Source organism: Triticum urartu, chromosome 7A (assembly GCF_056163025.1).
Source record: "Triticum urartu cultivar PI428250 chromosome 7A, HENAU_Tu73, whole genome shotgun sequence".
Taxonomy (NCBI): Eukaryota; Viridiplantae; Streptophyta; class Magnoliopsida; order Poales; family Poaceae; genus Triticum; species Triticum urartu.
In genome coordinates, this window is record NC_141879.1 from 723986850 (window position 1) to 724009470 (window position 22621).

Sequence of the window (22621 nt, forward strand, 5' to 3'; positions counted from 1 at the left end):
CATGGATTTGCAAAGGTGCCAGAGCTTGAGTTTTGAAATAGAGATAAATAATATTTTGAGCGGTATGCTTTCATTGTCAACATAACATCTAAGAGATCTCGGTATTTTCCATGCTACATACATTATAGGCGGTTCCCAAACAAAATGGTAAATTTTATACTCCCCCACCACCAACAAGAACACTCCACAACTGGTCTGAAACAACGGGTACCGTCCAACTAACAACAATCCTAGGGGAGTTTCCTTTGCTATTATTCTGATTTGATTTGAGCATGGGACTGGGCATCCCATTTACCAGCCATTCTCTCGTGAATGATGAGCGGAGTCCACTCATCGTGAGAATAACCCACCTAGCATGGAAGATATTGACAGCCCTAGTTGGTACATGAGCGATTCGAGCATACAAAACAGATTATTATTTGAAGGTTTAGAGTTTGGCACATGCAAATTTACTTGGAATGGCAGGTAAATACCGCATATAGGAAGGTATGGTGGACTCGTATGGAACAACTTTGGGGTTTGTGGAAGTGGATGGACAAGCAGTATTCCCGCTTAGTAGAAGTGAAGGCTAGAAAGAGACTGGGAAGCAACCAACTAGAGAGCGACAACAGTCATAAGCATGCATTGAGATTAACCAACATTGAGTGCAAGCATGAGTAGGATATATATCTCCATGAACATAAATATCGTAGAGGCTATGTTGATTTTCTTTCAACTACATGCGTAAACATGTGCCAAGTCAAGCCACTCGAATCATTCAAAGGAGGATACCATCCTATCATACTACATCACAACCATTTTAATTTTCTATGTTGGCATGCAAGATAAACCATTATAAACTCCTAGCTAATTAAGCATGGTACGAGCAACTATAATTAGCTAAACATGTTTCATTCATAATAGGTTGAATCAGGAACAATGAACTAATCATATTTACAAAAACAAGATAGATCGAGTTCATACCAGCTTTTCCTCATCTCAATCATTTCATCATATATCGTCATTATTGCCTTTCACTTGCACGACCGAACGGCGTGGATAATAATAAGAGTGCACATGCATTGGACTAAGTTGGAATCTGCAAACATTTATTCAAATGAGAAGACAAGGTAATATGGGCTCTTTGTTAGATCAACAATAATGCATATGAGAGCCACTCAACATTTTCATCGTGGTCTTCTCCTCTCGACCCCCAAAGAAAATAAAATAACTTCAAAGAAACACACTAAATATTTTTGGAGATTTTGTTTTTTTTTGAAGAAAGTAAAACAAGAATGAGAAAACTATTTACACGAAAAAGCTCCCAACAAGAAAAAGAAGAATGAGAAATCTTTTTGGGTTTTCTATTGATACTACTAAGCATGCATAAAAAGTAAACTAACTACAACTAATTTTTTCTTAAGGTTTTTCAAACACACAGGAAGAACGCGGAAAAAGAAATAAACTAACATGGATAAAACAATGAAAAATTATGAGCACCGAAAACTAGAATGAGTGTGTGAACATGAATGTAATGTCGGTGAGAAATACGTACTCTCCCAAGCTTAGGCTTTTGGCCTCTGTTGGTCTAAGGCCACGGTTGGCCTAGCGGATATCCAAAGTTGTAGTCGGGGTTGTACTAATGCAGCAGCTACTGCTTGGTGAGCTGCCTCCTGGTGTGTGCGTTCAGTGCTAGAAATTCTTAAACATTCTATAAAAAATCATATCAAATTTTCAGGGCATTTGGAGAACTTTTATTTTCGGGACATTTTTATTGCATGGATAATTCAGAAAACAGACAGAAAATTCTATTTTTGCTTTATTTAAACTAAATAACAGAAAGTAAAAGATAGGTATAGAGAGTTGTGCTTTCTAAATTCATCCATCCCATTCTTGTCAAAGGAATCCATTAACAAGGTTGATTAAGTCTTATTAACAAACTTCTTCCGAATGACATGAAACTGGAGAATTTTCAATAACACAAGGTTACCTCAACGGTGATATGCATTTCCCCAACATTAAGAATATCATATTTCTTTTTGACAGCAGGAAGAGGGAATTCAAAACCTCCAATAGTAATAGTTGAAATTTTTCCAACAGAATTGATACTATGGACTTGAGGTTGTTTCTTTGGAAAGTGTATCGTATGCTCATTACCATTAACATGAAAAATGACATTGCCTTTGTTGCAATCAATAACAGCCCCTGCAGTATTCAAAAAGGTCTACCAATGATGATCGACATACTGTCGTCCTCAAGAATATCAAGAATAACAAAGTCCATTAAGATATTAATGTTTGCAACCACAACAGGCACATCCTCACGAATACCGATGGGTATAGCAGTTGATTTATCATCCATTTGCGAAGAAATTTCAGTAGGTGTCAACTTATTCAATTCAAGTCTACGATACAAAGAGAGAGGCATAACACTAACACCGGCTCCAAGATCACACAAAACAGTTTTTACATAGTTTCTTTTAATGGAGCGTGGTATAGTTGGTACTCCTGGATCTCCAAGTTTCTTTGGTATTCCACCCTTAAAAGTATAATTAGCAAGCATGGTGGAAATCTCAGCTTCCGGTATCTTTCTTTTATTAGTAACAATATCTTTCATATACTTAGCATAAGGAGGCACTTTAAGCATATCAGTCAAACGCATACACAAAAAGATAGGTCTAATCATTTCAGCAAAGTGCTCAAAATCCTCGTCATCCTTTTTCTTGGATGCCTTAGGAGGAAAGGGCATGGGTTTCTGAACCCATGGTTCTCTTTCTTTACCATGTTTTCTAGCAACAAAATCTCTCTTATCATAACGTTGATTCTTTGATTATGGGTTATCAAGATCAACAGCAGGTTCAATCTCTACATCATTATCATTACTAGGTTGAGCATCAACAAGAACATCATTATTAGCATTAGCACTAGGTTCATGTTCATTACCAGGTTGTGTCTCAGCATCAGAAATAGAAATATTATTGGGATTCTCAGGTGTCTATAGTAGGTTCACTAGCATGCAAAGTCTTATTAGTTTTCTCTTCCTTTTTATTAGAAGGACTAGGTGCATCAGTATTAATTCTCTAAGAATCTTGCTCGATTCTCTTAGGATGGCCCTCAGGATACAAAGGTTCCTGTCACAGGAAACCACGGCCACCTATGGGACCAGTACGCCCCTTGCTGGTTTAGCAGGGGGGTGTCGCATTGCACAAAGAGCAGACGAGCGTGGGGCAGCACGACAGAGATTACACAGGCATTTTTACCCAGGTTCGGGCCATCGCGAGGAGTAAAACTCTACTCCTGCTTTGGTGGATTGATGGTGGAAAGGTGGTGCTGGAGCATAGTACACTCGCCCGGCAGGGGTTGCCTCAGGGCGGCAGTGGCTATGCGCGTATGGTGGTGTGAGTTAACCAACCATCTAACCCCTTCTACGATTTCCATGGGCCTCCTTTTATAGATCAAGGGGTTACCACAATGGCAAAGTAGTCATTACGCACTGATAAGATAGCAAACAGTGATATCATACCTAACTTTGCAGTCTGACAAGGTGCATTAAATGCAACGCTCAACGTCACATCGTCGGTAGCCTGGCAAGGCTTACCGAGCTATCTCGCCAGCTCCATGCCTGCTCGCTTGACATGTCACAGGACGGGTGTCATATGTAGGTATTTCCTATATGGAGAGGCTGCCATGTGGCAAATGGCTGCCACTTAGTCACTTTGCGGCTTGACACCATACTGGTTGACGACGTGGGTGTCGGTGTCAAAACCGGTAGATCTCGGGGTAGGGGGTCCCGAGCTGTGGATTCTCGGATCAATGAAGGAGACGATGTTTTACCCAGGTTCGGGCCCTCTTGATGGAGGTAAAACCCTACGTCTTGCTCTTGTTTATATTGATGTGGGTGTAGTATAGAGTACATGTATCTACCACAAGATTGTTCTAATGAATATTAGATTGTCCATTGACTAGCCTGGCCTCGGTTTATATATGCACCGTAGGCCTAGGGTTTAGAGGAGTCCTCGTCTTAGGCTCCAAGTCTTGTAGAGTCTTCCTTGTATGCGGCATGGGCTGCCAAAAGTGGCCCATGAATGAACCGTCGTGGGGGTCCTCGGTCTGATCTAGCTGGTCGGCAGACGACGTGGTGAGTACCCCCTAGTCCATGACACCGTCAGTGGGTCGTGGCGGAGTAGTTGGTGAGGTGGTTTTGCTTCTGTGTGTCCCGGCAGGCCCTGTCGGGACATCTTCTTCCGGGGTGGCCTCGCCCCATGCCGAGGTCACCTGCCCGGCAAAGGAAGCCCTTCTCCTGATGGTGTCTTGCTTCTCTGGCTTGATCTTGGTCCCTCTGATCTGCATGTTGGTCCTTCGAATCTCTTAGTCCCTTGTAACTCGGCAAGGCCTTGGCTTGTCCGTGCATGAGTCAGGGGCAAATACATACCCCTGTTTGTTTTCCCCGACATAAGCCCCTGGGCCTGAGCCACACATGTCGCATGGCATGTTGGGTTAGGCCCCAAAAAGTGCACGGACACGTGGCAGGAGAAGGCTGCACATACCGGTTTGCCATGGCGACTAGTAAACCCAACGTGCACTTTGCGCAATTACTGCGCATCGTGGGGTCATGGGATTGTTGCAGTTAAGGTAAAACGGTAACTTTCTGAAGGGTCGTGCCCCTGTTCTGCACCCCCCTTAAGAGCAAGGAAAAGCGGAGCGGCATGGTTTATCTGTCTCTTGCCCCATTCTCCCGTCTTCTTCCTCCGCAAGCCAAACAACAGTTCCTCCTCTCGCCCTTCTGTTCGCCGCCGCCCCTCCCACTAAATCCCTTCCCCTTCCGCATCACCGCCGTGGGAATGGGGAAGAAACTTGCAGAGATAGGAAAGCAGACGACCGTGGAAAAGGAAGTCGCCCTCAATGGAAGCAAGAGGGCGATGGAGCTGAACAAGAAACGGAGAGAAGACATCGTCTTCGTTTCGTTGAATTTGAGCGGACCGGTCCTCCAGGCGAGGTACAGGTATCTATGGGGGAGGTCCGTCTCGAAAGGGCACGGGGCGCCCAGAGTCTTCACGGCGGGGAAGGAAGGTCCGCGAACTCATATCGATTCTTCTGCATTTACTTCATCTGTGGCCTCTATTCCCCCTTTTCCGAATTCTTTGAGGAGATCATGAACATCTATGGATTCCACCTTCTCGACTTCACTCCAAATGCCATGGCGACGATGGCTATTTTTGCGCATTCGTGCTAGAATTTTGTCGGAGTCAAGCCCAATATGGATCTATTCCGGCATTATTTCGTTCCGTAGATGGGTATCAAGGGCCACCGCTCCAGAAACATTAGCTGGATGCTGCGGGTGGCGAGGAAGCTTTGGAATTACATCCCTGGGAACCAGCGCGAGAGGTGGGATAAATGGAGAGGGGATTGCTGCTGGATTCAAGATGAGGAAGCCCCCGAGTTTTGTGAAGCACAGAAGGAATGTGTTGAGCGCGACAAATAATGGAGCGCCAAAGGCCTCACTGAAGATAGGTTGCGCCCGACAATCAATAGGATTACCCGTTTAAAAGGTGACGGGCTAACCATCGAGCATGTGGGGGAAGATTTCCTTCTCCATCGCATCTCACCGCTGCAGGAGCGGGACAGACCTGCCTGGCTGTACGGGGACGCTGCTGACAAGATGAGGCTGCTCCCAGGGTTGTCCAACAACTTGTCAGTTTATGGCCATGGTTGGCTGTGTGACCAACTATTCGGTCGCTTCGAATTATTCAAGCTCCCGGCAACTGTCATCCCCCTGAACATTAGTTATGCCCGGGACGAGATACTAAAGTGGATGCCGGACTACAATGCCGAAGGGGTAGCGAGCACCTGGCAGCTACCCACTCTGGATGAAGAGCTCTAATGGTGGAACACCCTGGTGGAGAATGCCACCAGGGTCGAGACTGGAATGTACAAACGCACCTCCTCTGTGGAAGTGGTGTAAATTTTGAGGAGGGTCAAGGAGCACAAGGCCACTCGTCTCGCGGAGATAACGAAGGGCGCAAAGGCCGAGAAGGGCAAAGGGAAGGCTGAGGACGAAAGTTCTTCCCACGGTGGCAGCGAGGCGCAGGCCACGGAAGGGGCTGCCGGGGATAACCTTGTCGGTCTAGAGGCCCTAGCCACGGCAGCAACGGAGCTTTAGGAGGAGGAGGAAGTTGGCATGGTGGAGGAGCTCAGTGAGGAGTGGCTTGCGGCTAGGCCCCAACCTCCCGAGCCGGTCCTGGACCAGCGCACCCGCAAACGAGCCGCCGCCGCTCCAACCCACAGCGCCAGCCGCCAAGAGGGTGAAGAATACCACCACCAAGGTCACTATGGTTGTGGTGGCGACGTGTCGTCAATCTCCCCGCCTTGCCCGGTCGAATTAAAGGCTTCCTCCGCCAAGCAATCGACGGACGTGGAAGTGGATTCCGGCTCCCACTTCGGCTCGAGCTCCTCACAGAGCTCGTCTCCCCCAGAGCCCCCGGCGCCATGCCCGGCACCGAAGTTGCTGGGGAGTTTTGTCCCCCAACCTCTAAACAGAGGAAGAGAGCCCTCGCCTCCCATGGAGTTCAACTTGAACTCCATGATCATCGTAGAAGAGTAAGGAAGATTATCCTTTTTGTGGATATCTTTAGGCATACTTGAATGCTCTTGCTGACTAACCTCTTGTTCTATTGCTGCCTACAGGGAACTGGAAGAGGAGACGAAAACCCTCGTCCACTATTCCCGGAAGAAGCCCCGCCACATCGGGTCATGGACGGGCGTGGGGAGCCCGGTCCCGGCAGGGGCCGACGCAGAGGACCCCATGCCGAGCCCCGAGTCCAGCCCCTAGCCCGGGAGCAGGGACTTGGCCCCGCCCGCTGGAGATGGCGGAGATGGCCTCCTTGTTCCTTTGGCCGAACGAAGAGGTGAGACGATGCAGGGTGAGCCCTGCTACATCTCCAACATATCTATAATTTATGAAGTATTCATGCCATGTTTACAATATTTTTATATGATTTTGGTATGACTTGATTAGAACTAACCCAGACTGATGTTGTTTTCAGCAGAACTACCGTGGTGTTGTTTTTGTGCAGAAATAAAAGTTCTCGTAATGCGATGAAAATCAATGGAGATTTTTTCTGGAAAATGTGACAAATACTGGAACAAAAATCCACCGGAGGAGTCACGGGGGCCCCACGAGGGTGGGGGCGCGCCCCCCTGCTTCATGGACTCCCAGGGGGGGCCCTGATGTGAAATCAATGCCAACTTCTCCTATAAATACAGAAACCTCCGAAATTAACCTAGATCGGGAGTTTCGCCGCTAGAAGCCTCCGTAGCCACCGAAAACCAATCTAGGCCCTCTCCGGCACCCTACCGGAGGGGGCCATCATCACCGGAGGGCATGGAGGAGGATCCCGGAGGGTCCATCATCACCATGAAGGCCAAGTACTAGAGGGGGAACCTCTCCCCATCCAGGGGGAGGCCATGGAGGAGGAAGCACAAGGGGGAGAACCTCTCCTCCTCTCTCTTGGTGGCACCGGAGTGCCGTCGAGAGGGGAATCGTCGTCGCGGTGATCGTCTTCATCAACATCACCATCATCATCACCATCCTCATCTCTTTTACGCGGTCCACTCTCCTGCACCCCACTGTAATCCCTACTTGAACATGGTGCTTTGTGCCACATATTATGATCCAATGATGTGTTGCCATCCTATGATGTTCTGAGTAGATATCTTTTGTCTTTGGGTTGATTGATGATCTAGATTGGTACAGTTGTAAGTTTTATTTTGGTGATGTCCTATTGTGCCCTCTGTGTCGCGCAAGCGTGAGGGATTCCCGTTGTAGGGTGTTGCAATACGTTCATGATTTGCTTATAGTGGGTTGCGTGAGTGACATAAGCATAAACCCGAGTAAGGGGATTGTTGTGTATGGGATAAAGGGGACTTGATGCTTTAATGCTATGGTTGGGTTTTACCTTAATGATCTTTAGTAGCTGCGGATGCTTGCTAGAGTTCCAATCATAAGTGTATATGATCCAAGAAGAGAAAGTATGTTAGCTTATGCCTCTCCCTCATATGAAATTGCAATGACGACTATCAGTCTTGTTAACAATTGCCTAGGACAAATCCGCACACCGATCCACCATTATTCCACACTCGCTATTTATAATATTTAGTAATATATTCTAACTTCATGATAACAGCACCTACTTTCATATTTTAGCTCTCCGATATCATGCAAAGTTATCCACTTCATACCCACAACATAGTTTTATTTCTCGTTGCTAGTTGGAAGCAAACGTTCGGTGTACGTAGAGTCGTATCAGTGGCAGATAGGACTTGATATAATATTGATCTTACCTTTAGCTCATTGTGGGTTCGACAGTCCATACTTATCACTTCCACCATTGGGAATTGCTACAATGACACCCTGCACTTGGGGATTATCAAGCTCTTCTCTGGCGCCGTTGCCGGGGAGCAATAGCGTGGGGTTGATATTCTCGTGTATGCTTGTTTGATTTCTTCACTAAGTAGATTTTGTTTTTCCTTTTTGTTTCTGTTTAGTTGTGGGTGAAACATACAAAAAAATTAAAATAATGAAAATACCAAAAAAAATTACTTGCCTCTCATGCCTAAAAAGTTTTTCAAAAAGAGAAGTGATTGGAAAGTTATGCATTGAAGAAGTGAGGGTCGACCTTGAGCACTTGTATTCATGCTCACGGAAACAATGTAGAATTTTTCTTGGAAGTTTCTCTGTAAATAATTATCCCCTTATATATGTCCATTGTATTATAAAAATAATGTTCCAAGCTTTGGTTTTAGGATGATTAGATTGCTTGTTTACTATGTGCAGAACAAAAACAGAAACTTTGGCTGTAGCGCGTGATTTTACATTTTTTTAATGGAACGTCCAATGGGTCTGAAACTTTTTGCACATTACTTTTGTACAAATTGTTCAAATTGTCAAATTTATTTCATAATTTGTGGAGTTACATAATTTTACTAAACCTCCATATTACTACAGACTGTCCTGTTTTAGACAAATTCTGTTTTTCGTGTGTTGTTTGCTTATTTTGATGCATCTATGGCTAGTATTGGAGGGTATGAACCATAGAGAAGTGGGAATACAGTAGGTATAGTTCTAATATGAATTTGGAATGAGTTTGAAACAGTACCTAAAGGTAGTGATTTGCTTTATTATACTAACGGATCTCACAAAGTTTTTGTTAAAGATTTGTGTGGATGAAGTGTTCAAAGATCGAGGAGCTATCAATATGAGAAGAATAAAGAGAGGCAAGAGTTCAAGCTTGTGGATGCCCAAGGCATCCCAAGTAAATATTTCAAAGGATACTCAAGCATCTAAGCTTGGGGATGCCCCGTTTGGCATCCCATCTTTCTTCTTAAACAAATATCGGTATACCTCGGTTTTTGTTTTGTTCACATGATTTGTGTCCTTTGTGTTTTTCTTTTTCTTTAAGAACCATGATAGTATGATAATGTCCCTTCATCAATTTATAGAATACTTCGTGTGCTTCACTTATATCTTAAGTATGATCTTATAGAATTGCTCTTTGAGCTTCACTTAAATCTTTTGAGTATGGTTTTATAGAATGCTTCGTGTGCTTCACTTATACATTTTGAGCTTGGATATTGGTTAGTTTATATTAATTTTATAATGATCCATAAACTTCACTTATATCTTTTGGAGTATGAATAATACTATCATCTAAAGCGGGTTTGGAAGAGTGTCAACTTTAGGAATTAGTGATCCCGCTATTCCGAATGAGAAGAATTTTGCTTATGTGGAGAGTAGAAAAATTTCTATGCTTGTAGATCATGAATAGAATGCTTTATGTGATGGTTATGTTGTTGAATTCATTCATGATTCTACTGAAAATTATTATGAGGGAGGAATATATGCTTGTAGGAGTTGCAATAATATCAAGTTTCCTCTCTATGTGCTTAAAGTTTTGAAGTTATACTTGTTTTGCCTTCCTATGCTAGTTGATTCTTGTTCCTATAAATTATGTGCTCACAAAATCCCTAGGCATAGGAAGTGGGTTAGATTTAAATATGCTAGTCATATTCTTCATGATGCTCTCTTTATGTTTCAATTCTTATCTTTTATGTGAGCATCATTGAAATCATCATGCCTAGCTAAAAGGCATTAAAGAAAAGCGCTTGTTGGGAGACAACCCAATATTTAAACTTACTGTTTTTGTGTGTTATCATGATTAAGATATTGTATTAATCATGTATTATAGCTTTTGTTTCAATAAAGTGCCAAGTAAGACCTTTGGGAAGACTTGGGTGAAAGTTAATGTGATATTGCTGTAAAAAACAGAAACTTTGCGCTCACGAGATTAGCTGCCATTTTTTACAGAAGAGTGTGATTGAGTTGATTCTTTTTTCAAAATATTAATAGACAAATTCCTCACGTCCACCAATTTATTTCAGAATTTTTGGAGTATCATAAGTATGGTTAGTGTTCAGATCATTACAGGCTGTTCTGTTTCTGACAGATTCTGTTTTCATTGCATAGTTTGCTTGTTTTCTAGTTTCTATGGCTTATATTTCTCAATATAAATTGTAGAAATGATATGGTACAGTAGGCATTGTGTGAGAACAATTCTTTGAAAGTACCAAAGTGAATGGTTTACTCTTTATCATACTAGCCTATCTCACGAAGTTCCATTAAGTTTTGTGTGATTGAAGTTTTTAAGCTTTGGGTGAGATATCGATATGAGGAGAATAAGGAGTGGAAAGACCCTAAGCTTGGGGATGCCCGAGGCACCCCAAGGTAATATCCAAGGAAGACTCAAGCGCCTAAGCTTGGGGATGCCCCGGAAGGCATCCCCTCTTTCGTCTTCAAAACTATCGGTATACCTTACTCGGAGCTATATTTTTATTCGTCACATGATATGTGTTTTGCTTGGAGCGTATTTTCAATTTTACTTGCTGTTTGAATAAAATCATTGGATCTGAATTATTAAATGAAAAAGAATCCTCCCATGGCTAGTTAATTATTTGACTACTCAGTGTCCTTCACTATTATCTTTTGGAGTAGTTTGTCATTTACTCACGTGCTTCACATATATCCTATGAGTAAATGGTTGAATAATTGAATATCATAAATCTGAATTTATATATGTTTCATATGCTTATACCATGGGGAGTAATGACTTCACATAGAATAAGTATAGGTAGTAAACTTATTGAAAGTTAGCAAACGTAGAATTGGTCACTTGAACAATTCATGAAAGAATATTGAAGGAAGAGAGATTTCACATATAAATATACTACCTTGGACATCTTTTGTAATTGTGAGCACTCATTAAAATATGACATGCTAAAAGGTTGATGTCGGATAAGGACGACAACGTAATGGGTTATGTTTTCTTATATCTGAAATAAAGTATATTGTCTTGGTTCATCCAACATGTTGAGCTTGCTTTTTCCCCCTCATGCTAGCCAAATTCTTTGCACCAAGTAGAGATACTACTTGTGCTTCCAAACATTCCTTAAACCAGTTTGCCATGAGAGTCCACCATACCTACCTATGGATTGAGTAAGATCCTTCAAGTAAGTTGTCATCGGTGCATGCAATAAAAATTGCCCTCTAAATATGTATGGTCTATTAATGTGGAGAAAATAAGCTTTATACGATCTTGTGATGTGGAATAAATAAAAGTGACGGACTGCATAATAAAGGTCCATATCACAAGTGGCAATATAAAGTGATGTTCTTTTGCATTAAGATTTTGTGCATCCAACCATAAAAGCGCATGACAACCTCTGCTTCCCTCTGCGAAGGGCCTATCTTTTACTTTTATCTTCTACCTTATGCAAGAGTCATGGTGATCTTAACCTTTCCTTTTTACATTTTATCCTTTAGCAAGCACATTGTGTTGGAAAGATCCTGATATATATATCCAATTGGATGTAAGTTATCATGAACTATTATTGTTGACATTGCCCTTGAGGTAAAAGTTGGGAGGCGAATCTATAAGCCCCTATCTTTCTCTATGTCCGATTAAAACTTTGAACCCATAAATATCACGTGAGTGTTAGCAATTATGAAAGATTAAATGATAGTTGAGTATGTGGAGTTTGATAAATCAAAGCTCTGACATAGACCCTTCCTGAAAATAAGATGAATTGCAATTGTTTGATGACTGAGAATATAGTTTGTTTGTTTCAAGAAAGTTTATGATCTATACTTTAACATGTGAATAGCTTGTTACTTGATCATGAAAAGTTTTATGAAGATGAGCTACTGATATGATATATAATGATGCTAGAAAAGTGAGTGGAACTATCATTGATCAAACTCGTGCACTTGCTAGCATTCACACTTCATAAATTATTTCTTTTATCATTTACCTACTCGAGGACGAGCTAAGCTTGGGGATGCTGATACGTCTCCAACGTATCTATAATTTATGAAGTATTCATGCCATGTTTACAATATTTTTATATGATTTTGGTATGATTTGATTAGAACTAACCTGGACTGACGCTGTTTTCAGCAGAACTACCGTGGTGTTGTTTTGGTGCAGAAATAAAAGTTCTTGGAATGCGATGAAAATCAGCGGAGATTTTTTCTGGAAAATATGAAAAATACTAGAACAAAAATCCACCGGAGGGGAGTCAGGGGGGCCCACGAGGGTGGGGGCGCACCCACCCCCTGGGGCGCGCCCCCTGCCTCGTGGACTCCCCGAGGGCCCCCTGACGTGAAATCAACGCCAACTTCTCCTATAAATACAGAAACCTCCGAAAATTAACCTAGATCGGGAGTTCCGCCGCCAGAAGCCTCCGTAGACACCGAAAAGCAATCTAGGCCCTCTCCGGCACCATTCCGGAGGGGGCCATCATCACCGGAGGGCATGGAGGACGATCCCGGAGGGGCCATCATCACCATGAAGGCCAAGGACCAGAGGGGGAACCTCTCCCAATCTAGGGGGAGGCCATGGAGGAGGAAGCACAAGGGGGAGAACCTCTCCTCCTCTCTCTTGGTGGCACCGGAGTGCCATCGAGAGGGGAATCATCGCCGCGGTGATCGTCTTCATCAACATCACCATCATCATCACCATCCTCATCTCTTTTACGCGGTCCACTCTCCCGCACCCCGCAATAATTGCTACTTGAACATGGTGCTTTATGCCACATATTATGATCCAATGATGTGTTGCCATCCTATGATGTTTTGAGTAGATATCTTGTGTCTTTGGGTTGATTGATGATCTAGATTGGTATGAGTTGTATGTTTTATTTTGGTGTTGTCCTATTGTGCCCTCTGTGTCGCGCAAGCGTGAGGGATTCCCGCTGTAGGGTGTTGCAATACGTTCATGATTCACTTATAGTGGGTTGCATGAGTGACAGAAGCATAAACCCGAGTAAGGGGATTGTTGTGTATGGGATAAAGGGCACTTGATGCTTTAATACTATGGTTGGGTTTTACCTTAATGATCTTGAGTAGTTGTGGATGCTTTCTAGAGTTCCAATCATAAGTGCATATGATCCAAGAAGAGAAAGTATGTTAGCTTATGCCTCTCCCTTATAAGAAATTGCAGTGACAACTATCGGTCTTATTAACAATTGCCTAGGACAATTCCGCACACCGATCCACCATTATTCCACACTCGCTATTTATAATATTTAGTAATATATTCTAACTTCATGATAACAGCACCTACTTTCATATTTTAGCTCTCCGATATCATGCAAAGTTATCCACTTCATACCCACAACATAGTTTTATTTCTCGTTGCTAGTTGGAAGCAAACGTTAGTTGTATGTAGAGTCGTGTCAATGGCAGATAGGACTTGAGAGAATATTGATCTTACCTTTAGCTCCTTGTGGGTTCGACACTCCATACTTATCACTTCCACCATTGGGAATTGCTACGATGATACCCTGCACTTGGGGATCATCAAGCCCCTCCCAAAGGGGCACGCTTCCTCCGCCGCTCAAGCCGAAGAGACCCCCACGGAACCTCCCGTGGATGAGGACGCACAGAAGGCTGTTGTGACTACCATGGCAGAGGGTGAAGTTCATGGCCCGGCAATAGACGTTGCTGGGGGAACTAAGGTCCCGCCCGACAGACTTCTCCAGGTACTGCTCTTATTTCCTTTTTCCTCTCTTGCTCCGATTGTTTCTCCTGGTTTTCCCATTTGCTAAAGACTTCCATTCCTCCATCGTTCGTCGGCCTTTTCACGTGCAGCCCCCCAAGGCGAGGAACCAGAGCTGCTGGAGGTGGTGGCCGACATAGGAAGGGCTATCGTAGACGAGGCCGCAGAGATTGCCACCGCTGAAGGACAGGATCTTGCCGTCAGGAATGCACAGGGCTCCCTGGCGGTGGTGGAGCACTCTTCGGAGGATGCCCGGGAAGAGGAAGTAGTGGTTGAGGTGAAGATCCCCCTTCATACCATGGATCCACTCCCATCCTCTGGGATCATCACCGAGGCTCCTCCGCCCTCCTCAGACACGCTGGCCATGGTGTTGTCATCGGCTGAAACTGGAGCCTCGGCCCGTCTTCGACGACAGATGCGGAGCTCGATGAAGAGCTTCAACTCCTCCTAGCACCGTTGTACCTGGGAGCTGGAGAGGCCGACGACTCAGCCGCCATCACAATGGATTTGACTTTCATGGAGTCTGTGGTGGCGGGCGTGAAGGAGATGCAGGCCCGGCACAATCAAAACTGGCAAAAGCTCAAGGAGCGGCGCGAGTCCGCCGGCAGGGTGGACCAGAAGCTGAAGGACAAGTGCTTGGAGCTGCGCAAATGGCACGGCAAGAAATTCAAGGTGCTCCTAAGGCAGCAAGAGACGCTCCTAAGGACGAGGGAGGATGTCATGGCCCGCGAGCCACATCTGGTGGACCACAAGGCATCTCTAGACCGCAGAGAGCAAGAGATCTCCCTCCGGGAGGAGAAACTCAAAGCCACTCTCCACGCCAAGGATGAAGATCTTAAGGCTCTCGTGCAGCAATGCACCAAGGAATTGGAGGACAAGCATAAAGCTGTACTAGATACCCTCGCCACTGATTCTGCTGCTTAGCTGAAGAAGCTCACTGAAGATCTGGCTCCCGCATCTACCGCCAAAATTGATCTCGACCGGCGGGTGGTTAAGCTGAATGAGGACCTTACCGGGAGCATCAAGGAGGCGGAGACACTCAAGGAAGAAGCACGGAAGGTGGGGGTCCTCTTGACTGATGCCCAATCACATATCTCCTCTATGACCCAGAGCCTTGACACTGCCAATGGCACCATTAGGGACCTGAAGGCTAGGATCAGCACCTTGGAAAGCGCGACAGAGTCCAGCGAGTCCCGCCAACAGCTGTTGACCAAGGATCTGGACACCGCCAAGCGTGTCCGGTAGGATGCAGAGGACAAGCTAAAGAATCAGTCTGAGCAGGTCGACCTCTGGATCAAGAGCCTGATCGACATCGCCGAGCGCCTCGGCGCCCAAGCTGCGGTGATGGGCATGGACGGCCCAGTCTTCTCAGCCAGCAAGCAGGAGGTCCCAAGCGTCAAGCTCAGAGTCTTCTTCAATGAGCTAATCAAGAAGCTAAAGGTGCATGAGAAGGGAAGGGACGAGTGCTTCACGACCGAGTCCCGGAGGCTTTCCCGTGATGCCCTCTTCATGGTCTTGAGCAATATCGCATGCCGCCATCCGGACCTTGACCTCGACGACGGATTCAAGAAGCCGCCAGCAGGTGCCGACATCGCAGCTGCCAAGGAGAACGCCACTCCCAAGGCCGACAGGGTTCTCCATGTTTGAACTGCTCCACCTGGCCATCACACCAAGCATTGGGCCGTTGTCGCTTCCGTGTTGCCCTGTAATAGAACATGACATATATTTTGGGTTTAGTCATTCTATTTCTAGTGTTTGCGTGGAACTGATATCTTCTATTAAATCTTTAAACACGTGTTTATCCCTTTGATCTTTATATGTTTGTGTTCGTATGATCCAACCCTATATCTGCTCTGGATGTCTGCCGGTATCATATTGCTGCGATTATCGTAAGGGTCTGGCCTTAACAGTCATTTTAGCGTGGATGTGTCCCGGCAGGTTTTCCTAGGTAGCTCTCGACGGAGCCTCTCATCCTGCGAGCGTGGCTCGGGATAGTACGATATCGATGGAGCGATCAAACAAACTAATCAAGGTTCCATCGCATGAGGGTTTTCACGATTTGAACACTCACTAAAGTCAAGGGATAAACAACCACGAAAATCCAAAGTTGCATCAACAAGAAGCGATAATGTAGACTTAGCTTTTGTTTTAGGCTTCTTTCTCCTCTGTCGGGCCGCGTGCGCTTGGTGCGCTCGCGATGCCCGGAGGAGCGGAAGCCAATCAAGCAGTTTCTTCGTTCCCGATAGGGACCGACATGTGTCTCGTGCGGCTGGCAGGCCTCGGGGTACAGCGTCAGGCTCCTCTGCCCCCCCCCTTTACCCCCCTTTTTCTTCAAGTCAGCTGGGCGGCTGCCGTCGCAGGGATCATGCCAATGCAGGCAGCCTCGCCGAGGCGCGCTTGCCGAGGCATCAACCAATGGATTCATACCAGCGCTTTACTCATGATTTCCCGAAACGAGGGAAATACTAGACCGAGCGTCGCGCGGTAATGGACATTGACAATGCCAGGGCTAAAGCGGCTCAACTGCTAATGAAGGGAAGGGACGGGGATGAGGGAGCTCACGCCAGCACGTATTTTCCCCTTTCTCCGGATGGTGTCTGAATGGCAGGTACGCCATATGGGCCGCCGAGGCGAGCATATTATCTCCAGCGGCGATATTTGTCGCAGCCGTGGCTGCGGCGAGGCGCTAAGGCGAGCAATGTGGTGCGGGGATGACCCCGCTTAGTTTCCGCATCTTCGAGGACGCCGCAAATGCCAGAAGCTTTGAGCGGACAACCACGGATAGAGCGCGTTGCACACGCCTTCAGGTTCGCGCAAGCGATCCCCCTACCTGGTGCGTGATGGTAGCTGCAACTACGTTGGTAATTCCCTGGAGAGGGAGTGCTGATGTAGCACAGCGACGGTAGGTATTTCCCTCAGTTATGAAACCAAGGTATCGAACCAGTAGGAGAACCAAGAAACACAACATAAACAACACCTGCACACAAACAACAACACCTCGCAACCCGACGTGTTAAAGGGGTTGTCAATCCCTTCCAGGGTACGACGCCTCAAGATAGGCAAGCGGGCGTGAGGTAAATTGTAGTAGATTGATAGATCGAACGCCAGATAAAATAAATAAAGAAAAAACGCAGCAAGGTATTTTTGTATTTTTTGGTTTAACTGATCCGAATAAAAATGCAAAGTAAAAGTAGATCGCAAGGCCAATATATGAGAAAGAAGACCCGGGGGCCATAGGTTTCACTAGTGGCTTCTCTCGAGAAAAATAGCAAACAGTGGGTAAACAAATTGTTGTTGGGTAATTGATATAACTTCAAATAATTATGACGATATCCAGGCAATGATCATTACATAGGCATCACGTCCAAGTTAGTAGACCGACTCCTGCCTGCATCTACTAATATTATTCCACACATTGACCGCTATCCAGCAGGCATCTAGTGTATTAAGTTCATGGAAAAATGGAGCAATGCAATAAGAACGATGACATGATGTAGACAAGACCCGTTTATCTATATGGTGGTAGATATAGATCTCGTCTTTTTATCCTTAGTAGCAACGACATACATGTCGGTTCCCTTTCTGTCACTGGGATCAAGCACCGTAAGATCGAACCCACTACCGGGCACTGTCGGTGTCAAAACCGGCGGATCTTGGGTAGAGGGTCCCGAACTGTGCGTATAAGGCTGATGGTAACAGGAGGCGGGGGGACACAATGTTTACCCAGGTTCGGGCCCTCTCGATGGAGGTAATACCCTACTTCCTACTTGATTGATCTTGATGATATGAGTATTACAAGAGTTGATCTACCACGAGATTGTAGAGGCTAAACCCTAGAAGCTAGCCTATGATTATGATTGTTGTTGTCCTATGAACTAAACCCTACAGTTTATATAGACAACGGAGGGGTCTAGGGTTACACAGAGTCGGTTACAAGGGAGGAGATCTACATATCCGAATTGCCAAGCTTGCCTTCCACGTAAAGGAGAGTCCCACCCGGACACGGGACGAAGTGTTCAATCTTGTATCTTCATAGTCCAACAGTCTGGCCAAAGTATATAGTCCGGCTGTCCGAGGACCCCCTAATCCAGGACTCCCTCAGTAGCCCCTGAACCAAGCTTCAATGACGATGAGTCCGGTGCGCAGATTGTCTTCGGCATTGCAAGGCGGGTTCTTCTCCAAATCCCGAGTACCTGTCGTAACGAGCAGTGTCCGGCTTCCCATGAATGTTGCACTCCTCGGTGTATGTGCTTTAATAATGGCTATCTTCCACGTGTCGAGCGAATGTGAGAAGTCGGGGCGTTTTTACATTTGCCACCCTAACCATGTAGGTAAATCGTCTATGTAAAGAGTCGGGGATCTTCAAATCCAGATCACACCATCCTCCCACAGCGAGTATCCATCGGAGCGCACCCGGAAAAGTCCATCCCATCATGGACGGCCATCACAGCTCCTCCTCTCACTCCCGTAGCACTAATCCGGGCAATTGGGAGAAGTGTTCCATCCCCCAAAGCCAATTAGTAGAGTTGCAGACTCAGGGGTTTCTCCCTCCTGCGTATATGGTCCCCGTCCGAGCCGGACTAGCCACTTATAATGGCGGGGAGCAAGCGGAGAGCTTTCCCAACCCATCCAGGGGGGAGCGGGTATGCCTTGTCCGTTACTTATTGAGGGGACTCGGATTTCCAATCCATCCGTTCCTCCGCGGGCTCCTAGAGTTCTATGGCCTCCAGCTGCATAACTTTACTCCCGCCTCCATATTACACATCGCTGGCTACATCGCCTTTTGCGAGTTGTTTCTGCGCTGCAAAGCTCATTTCGAGCTATGGAAGAGGCTATTCTGCCTCGTACCCCGTACATAGGAGGGGTCAATATATCAAGTGGGCGGAGCCGAAATATGGCGCATCGCCGGGACCGGATATATGTCCGGTACTCCGAAGAAGACATCCGAAGACAGGCCTTCGGAGTGGTTTTATATGGAGGACGTCCCCCTTCCGGGCCCTATTCGGATGGGCCTTCCTGAGTTTAATAATGCCCCCTTTGAAGAAACACCGCAGCTGGTGCCCTCGGAGCCCCCAGGAGGGAGGTCCTTTACCTGATGGGCAGGATAAAAACGCTGGCCAAATCAGGACTGACAATAATCGAGGTTATGTCAATATGTATAATGCGGGGGGTGCAGCCACTTCAGTATCGGGGGAGATCCATGTGGCACTTCAATGGAGAAGACGATGCCACCCGCTGCGGCCGTAAAGGTCCGGACTCTGCCGCTGCTCTAGCGAAAATACTGTCTGATTTATACAAAGGAGAGGAAGAGGAGTTCATTCGCATTAAGCCACGGGATGGATTCTCCATGTACAACCCCCCAAACTAGGTGAGCTGCTACCTTTTACTCCAGAGCTTCTGGCATTCTTCATCATAAATATTTACCTTGCTATTTCATAGCAGGAACTGCGAAAAGCTGTGAGGGAGGTCCACAGTAGAGGACCCTGACCAGGCCCTCGACCCCGGACTCGAAGAAGATCCGGACATATTTGTGGAGCTCATCGACAGGATGTTCTATCAGTTAACCTGCGACGGTGCCTTGGTGGCCATCATAGCCGATTATCCTGGCCTGCTCCCTGCATCGCATGTAAGTAAAACCGGAGTCCAAACTTCCGAGCAGGATCCCCTTTTTTGCACTTCACCCACCGCACACATATGGTGTCTTACAGAGAAGGCCCTCGGGACGCCATGCCTAACCCGCGGTGACTCATCAACAAGGGGCACCGAAGCCGGGTAGGCTTAAAAGGAAGGCGGTCAGGACTAAGACGCCGTCGCAGAGGTATGAAAAAAAAACCTGATCCGTGGTTGTCGTCTTTAAAATATAATAACGTCCATGGTTCCTGGCAGAAAAAACGCTCGCCGGACCGTGTCTAGAGAGCCTGCCGACCACGCCTCCACCAGCCGGACTTAGAGGCAGATGCTAACATGGGGACAACACCGGATGTTCCTCCTTCAGAGGATGCGGATAGGCTATCCGCTACGAATTCCGAAGTGGAGAGTGCCATGAATCACAGGTGCAGTTGGGCCATACTCCGCGACCCTGGTTTCTCCGAAGAGGCGTTTGATGCCTTCAACTCAGGAGACGCGTACATCCGAGCTGCTCAAAATGGCCTTGCCAGAGCCACGGACCAGAATGTAAAGGATATACGGGTGATAACCCACAAGTATAGGGGATCACAACAGTTTTTGAGGGTAGAGTATTCAACCCAAATTTATTGATTCGACACAAGGGGAGCCAAAGAATATTCTCAAGTATTAGCAGCTGAGTTGTCAATTCGACCACACCTGGAAACTTAATATCTGCAGCAAAGTATTTAGTAGCAAAGTAATATGATAGTACTGGTAACGGTAGCAAAAGTTAATGATAGCAAAAGTAATGTTTTTGGTATTTTGTAATGATGATAGCAATAGCAACGGAAAAGTAAATAAGCGAAGAACAATATATGGAAAGCTCGTAGGCAATGGATCGGTGATAAAGAATTATGCCGTATGTGGTTCGTCATGTAACAGTCATAACCTAGGGTGACACAGAACTAGCTCCAATTCATCAATGTAATGTAGGCATGTATTCCGAATATAGTCATACGTGCTTATGGAAAAGAACTTGCATGACATCTTTTGTCCTACCCTCCCGTGGCAGCGGGGTCCTAGCGGAAACTAAGGGATATTAAGGCCTCCTTTTAATAGAGTACCGGACCAAAGCATTAACACATAGTGAATACATGAACTCCTCAAACTACGGTCATCACCGGTAAGTATCCCGATTATTGTCACTTCGGGGTTAACGGATCATAACACATAATAGGTGACTATATACTTGCAAGATAGGATCAAGAACTCTCATATATTGATGAAAACATAATAGGTTCAGATCTGAAATCATGGCACTCGGGCCCTAGTGACAAGCATTAAGCATATCAAAGTCATAGCAACATCAATCTCAGAACATAGTGGATACTAGGGATCAAACCCTAACAAAACTAACTCGATTACATGATAAATCTCATCCAACCCATCACCATCCAGCAAGCCTACGATGGAATTACTCACGTACGGCGATGAGCATCATGAAATTGGTGATGGAGGATGGTTGATGATGACGATGGAGACGGATTCCCCTCTCCAGAGCCCCGAACGGACTCCAGATCAGCCCTCCCGAGAGGTTTTAGGGCTTGGCGGCGGATCCATATCGTAAAACGCGATGAATCCTTCTCCTTGATTTTTTTTCTCTCCGAAACCAAATATATAGAGTTGGAGTTGAGGTCAGAGGAGCTCCAGGGGGCCCACGAGGTAGGGGGCAGGCGCGCCCCCCACCCTCGTGGCTAGGGTGTGGGGCCCCTGGTCTTCATCTTTTGCAAGGATTTTTTATTATTTCCAAATAGACGTTCCGTGAAATTTCAGGTCATTCCGAGAACTTTTGTTTCTGCACATAAATAACACCATGGCAATTCTGCTGAAAACAGCGTCAGTCCGGGTTAGTTCCATTCAAATCATGCAAGTTAGAGTCCTAAACAAGGGCAAAAGTGTTTGGAAAAGTAGATACGATGGAGACATATCAACTCCCCCAAGCTTAAACCTTTGCTTGTCCTCAAGCAATTCAGTTGATAAACTGAAAGTGATAAAGAAAAACTTTTACAAACTCTGTTTGCTCTTGTTGTTGTAAATATGTAAAGCCAGCATTCAAGTTTTCAGCAAAGATTATGAACTAACCATATTCACAATAACGCATAGGTCTCATGTTTACTCATATCAATGGCATAATCAACTAGCGAGCAATAATAATAAATCTCGTATGACAACACTTTCTCAAAACAATCGTAATATGATATAACAAGATGGTATCTCGCTAGCCCTTTCTGAGACCGCAAAACATAAATGCAGAGCACCTTTAAAGATCAAGGACTGACTAGACATTGTAATTCATGGTAAAAGAGATCCAGTCAAGTCATACTCAATGTAAACTAACAGTAATGAATGCAAATGACAGCGGTGCTCTCCAACTGGTGCTTTTTAATAAGAGGATGATGATTCAACATAAAAGTAAATAGATAGGCCCTTCGCAGAGGGAAGCGGGGATTTGTAGAGGTGCCAGAGCTCGGTTTTGAAATAGAGGTGAATAATATTTTGAGCGGTATACTTTCATTGTCAACATAACAACCAAGAGATGGCGATATCTTCCATGCTACACACATTATAGGCGGTTCCCAAACAAAGTGGTAAAGTTTATACTCCCCCTCCACCAACAAGCATCAATCCATGGCTTGCTCGAAACAACGAGTGCCTCCAACTAACAAGAGTCCCAGGGGGAGTTCCGTTTGCAATTATTTTGATTTGATTTGCATAAAGCATGGGATTGGGCATCCTGGTGACCAGCCACTTTCTCGTGAGTGAGGAGCGGAGTCCACTCTTGAGAATAACCCGCCTAACATGGAAGGTACGGGCAGCCCTAGTTGATACATGAGCTATTCGAGCATACAAAATAGGATATTTATT